Raw genomic sequence first — 5,426 nt, forward strand, 5'->3', positions numbered from 1 at the left:
GCTGTAAATCGTCATTCTATACATTCAAAACCAATCAAATCAAATGCTGAAAAATTAAATCTCCCTTTTTCACAGAAACCTAAAGAAGCCACGCCCCCAAACAAAACTACTGGACTCATTACCCAATATAAATAAAATATAAATGTAACAATGACCAGTGGACCATTGGCCTAAGGACAATTTAAAGTTACCAATGAACCTAACATGCATGTTTTTGGTTTGTGGAAGGAAACTGGTGATTAAAAACCCAGGCATGCAGAGGGAGAACATGAAAAGCTCTAACCACTGCCCCGCCGTGAAAATGTCCACATGCTGTTACGGCCTAGTCAGTGAAATTACATAAGAGGCATGGATGGCCCTCTCCTTCCTCTCAGTCCTTTCTGTTTGCCTCCAGCGAAGCTTTAGGCATCTTTCCTCAGTGGGGGGGGGCCAGGAACAAGAAGCCTGCTGGGCTGTGAGCTGAAAGGAGATCCAGAGAGACGGCGCCAAAATTGATTCACAGCAGGACAGATTTCAGAGCTGGTTCCTTTCAAGGTCAGGAGGAAGCAAATACGATCACTTACAACACTGAGATTTTTTGTAAAGTGTTGTAAATCCTTTCTGCGTTGCGTAAATTTACCATTAAAAAGTTATACAAGTCAGGAATTTAGAAAATCGAGCTTAGAAGTTCAACATCACAAACCAAGTTTGTATTTTGTATAAAACATTCTTTGATACTTCCTGCTGAATCTCTATGCTCAGCAAATCCTTTTTACGTTACTAAGAAAATCAATTAGAAAATAAACTATAGCCAGTAAAATCAATTAATTAAAAATACTACCCAATCAACTTTATTTGGTCAGTTTCTTTTAGTGTTCTGGAAAAAATTGAAATGGTCCTTCTGGGTCAGAGATGAGGTTTTGCCTCAAGTTACAGAATTTTAAGTCTCTTTAAATTTTCACAAGTGATAGTACGATGGACTGACAGAATGGGTCTTTGTCTGGAGTAATGAGGACATTGCTTTAGTCTCTTGAGGCGAAGAAGGCAACAGTTTAGGTTTACTGGTATGTTTAGGGTTCAACTCCCACCAGCGTTCATGACCATAAGAATGAGCTATTTTGTATTCCACGCTACACAAACCCACAAAGAAGACACTGGACCACAGAAACGGTGGCGAATCACTTTAGAAACAATAAATATTGGGTTAAAGTTGCGGCGTTTTGGGCAAAGCGGAGAAACGCTTGACCATGGAGTCCTCCTCGTGCCGTTTGGCAAACCTGGTGAAGAACCCGAGAAACAGTTGCAGCACAATCTCTCCCCTCTCACCTGCTGAAGCTTGGAGTTCCTTCAAAGTGCTCACAGGTTGTCTTGGTGGTCTCTCTCACTCGTCTCCTTCTTCACAGTTACTCAGTTCGTTAGCAAGGACCACACCACGTAGATGTGGATTTAAAGATTTTATTAATTGGAGTGACGGGGAAGGGAAGGGATGAAGGGATGAAGGGAGTAGATGAGGTCGGCTAAGAGTAATGGGACAGGGCTTGGAAAGTGAGAACTCTTGTCTTCGGGACGCCGTGTGTCTTTATGTCCTGGGTCCCCCCTGCCGAGACCTATGGTGGAGAGAGAAGCAAAAGGTGGTTATTAATTTAAGAAAAGAAAATTATAAGGGGTATGGGGGGGTGGGGAAACGTAACAGGCAGGGATGAGAAGCAAGCGAGGCATAAATAGGTTACTTTGAAAATTAGAGGAGTGGTTTGGGGCGTGGCCCTGCTCCCGAACCCAAGTTAACATGTTAACTCCATTTTGTGAGGAAGGTCAAGTCCCATATTCCTTCCATCTATTGAGGATGGATTCAACAGAACTAAGGATGTTTGGAGCCTTTGTATCCATCTCCTGACTTGTACTTATTATTATTTTTTACTTTGTCGAAATTTGATTTCACTTTGACACTGAAGGGTTTTTTGAACATTTTCCTCTGTTCCTGCCACGCTTCCTGCTCTCAGTCATGCCACGCCCTTGTTTCCATGCCAACGCAATCACAGCCATTAGTCACACCTGTTCCTGCCTGTATTTAAGTCCACAGCCCTTAGTTGCCAAATTATTGAACAGTCTTGACCAAGTAGATGTCCAGCGTTTATCCACAGTTCTTGCCTGACTTCATGTTCACAGACCCTTGTCTGACCTTTGACCCACAAGCCTTGCCGGATACTTCCCTGGACTCGGATACTACGGTAACCGACCTCGCTTCTCGTTTCTGGACCTCGCCCTTTCTGGATTTGGCTGCAAACCTTGGATTCTCTGGTTCTGACCCCTTGCCTGGCCCTGGACTCTCCTTCTCGCCTAAGCCCATAATCTGACCATCGCCAGTCCCCGACAGCCTTACCTGTCCTGGTCCTGCTCCCAAACCACAACGTGAGTGCTAAACCCCTTTATTTTATGAATCATTTGAGTACCCTGGCCCTTGTGTCTAATTTATAGTATTTTCTTTTCTCCATTTGTCCATCCATCCATTTTCTTTACCGGCTTCTTCCTGTTCGGAGTCGAGGGAAGCTGGTGACTATTTTATCGCTTTACCTGATTTCCATGTAAATTAAATCTGTGAAATGAAATTTCTCTTGTGCAAAAATTCTGTTATCCTTTTAATCTCGCTACTTATTCTACTGTGTGTCTTTCTTTAAAGATACAAATTAAAACGGATGCCCTGCTGGTTTGTTTTATGCTTCCATAGCACAATTAGCCCACACAAGCAGAAATGACTGATTTTCAGTCTACATGCTTTTCTCGTCTGCTAATCAAAGACTCTTAAGTCTATTTATAGACAGGGATGATTTCTCCAATGCCTCATGTCCTTAGCAAGACATAATTTCACTGAAAGCAGGGGGCTCATGTTTAATTTGACTGCTAGGAGCTCCGATGCAAGGAAGGATGGAGTGGAGGAGGATCGGAGGCCTGGTGGGAAGTGAAAAACCTCGGTTTAAATCATCGAAACCCCTGCCTCGCAGAATTGATGGGATGAGATGCGATGTATGTTTCTTTGTTCTTGATTCCGATTCTTGCACTTTGCTGATTCATTCGTCTCGGAAGCGCTGAAGTTTTGGAAATTTACTGAAACTTTCTTTGGACCGACGTGTCCTCTAGCCTGAGATAGCTTGCAAGGTAACTCTGAAAATATTCTCTTTCGATTCCACGAAGCTGAAGTTGGTTTCCGATTCAGAAAATGGCTAAAGGGCGATTCCAGCTAATTTTTCCCTCCCTTCAGCATCTTTAATCTCCTCTAGTTAAAAAACTACAACACCTAGACACTTCAAACCTGGAGCAGATTATTCTACACTGATTGCAGAACATTTAAAACCAAGTGTGTGATCTGTGAAACCTTCATCTGATTCCTGAAACCTCAATAAAGGGCCACTTCAGCACTTTTTTTGACCATACTAGAACTGGTCCAGCTCCAAAACTACAACACCTCACTGGTATTTGATAAAAAGGTGAAATCTCTGCTAAAATCTTGTGTTTTGAATCAACATTCATAGAAACTAATTCATGTCATTTCAGTGAGTCATCATGGTTGTGCCCTGAGTCCAAATACATGTCATATACACATTCAAGCCACTTGTTTTAAATAAATGCTTCTATTTTAATTCAGTTTTGGTCTTCATTGGAACTGATGTGCAGGAGGAGAATGAGGGGTTGACCTCAGGGTTTTTTAAAGTCTGGCTACAACACCTGAGACAAAACTAATTTTAACCTCTGGTGTCTAAGACTTTGACCAACAACTCTGTGCTGAGAAATATCTCTAAGTCTACGCAAGAACTTAATCTCATACCTAAAGGTTACACAAGTGCATCAAACATTATATTTTACCATCACAAAGCCCTGATGCCAATCCTATTAAAGAATTGTAGGCAGGGCTGAAAAGATGTGTGTGAGGAGCCTACAAACCTGACTCAGCTCCACTCGTTCTGTCGGGAGAAATGGAACAAAAATCCACCAAACTATTGTGAGAAGCTTGTTGAAGCAAACCCTAAACATACATTTTAAAAGCAGTTCTACAAATGACTAGGGATATGCATGATTTATGTTAAATATAGGTGATTTAATGTCACACAGTAAAAAAAAAAGTTTTTTGTCTTTAAACAGTACTTTCTGAAAGTAAAATGACTCTAATTTCTGGGAGGTTAGAATCTAAGCATCTTTGGATGAATAAAACTGGTAAGATCCTGCAAAGGGTACTCAGATTTAAACCTTTTTTTTTTTTCTTGTATTTGTGTGAAAGTGATTCGATAACAGCTCCTTGTGTCATACTGGTTTTAATTTTAGAGCCCAAACCATTTGGACAGTACTACGCGATGCAGGTACAGCGTACGGATCTATGAAAGTGCTGCTATGTGGAACGTGTTATTTCTTCTCTTTCTGTCGCACCTAGTTTGACACAATCTACGAATTGTGGGGGGATGTGTTCTGGCCACAGACAATGGAAACTCGTTTCAGGTGGTTTCTGCCAGATCATAAATGTTATGGTCGCACATAATAGGCCACTAAACTACACTGTAGGTGAAAATATTCTCAGTCAGGCAGGTATGTAGATATCTTGTCATGATGAACTTTATTCTGTAGTGTGTGTATAAGCATGCTCCTTTTTCCAATGCCTAGAACAGCATATCATGGCATGTACTACAATAAAATAAATACCGTATTTTCACGACCATAAGGCGCAGTCTCAGTTTTTGTGTGCCATTACTGTATTTAACACACACATAAGGCGCACCTGATTATAGTTTTATATACGCGGCACCTCGTCCGTGTTAGTGATGTGGCTGGGCTGGATGTGTTTGCTGCAGTAGGAGCGGAAGATGACCAGCTTTTCATTATAATCCGCTGGAAGTTTCTGCGCTACCGTAGTCCTGGTCCGGATGGAAAAATGGCACCGTTTCATGAAACGAAAGCACCAAGACGGACCTCCTCGGAAATGTTCAATTTTCATTTCTTCTGCTAGCGTTACTGCTTTTAGTTGAATGGTGACCGTCGAAACGCTTCTCCCACTTGTTCTTTGCTCGATGATCCACTGCTCGAGTCTTTCCTCCAACTCGGCCCACCTCGCCTTATTTCTGCGGAAGCTCAGCTGCGTCTTCTTCACCCGTCGGAGCTCATTTTTCAGCTTCCTCCACTTGCGAACCATCGATTCATTAATCTTAAATTCTCTCGCGGCTGCTCGATTTCCATGTTCCTCCGCGTAGCTGATGGTCTTCAGTTTAAACTGTGCTTCATAAGCGTGTCTCTTTGCCATTTTCAGGGTTGTTAAAACAACGATGTTCTGCATAACGCACATACCCGTTCTTTTACGTATATACAATCTACGCCCACACTTCCCCCTTTAACGTTCTCATGGTGTTCTCTACTACGTCCGCCTTACAACAACAACACACAGGGCAAATATTTACCCGCATTTGGCC

The sequence above is a fragment of the Kryptolebias marmoratus genome, linkage group LG1, assembly GCF_001649575.2.
Source record: "Kryptolebias marmoratus isolate JLee-2015 linkage group LG1, ASM164957v2, whole genome shotgun sequence".
Classification (NCBI taxonomy): Eukaryota; Metazoa; Chordata; class Actinopteri; order Cyprinodontiformes; family Rivulidae; genus Kryptolebias; species Kryptolebias marmoratus.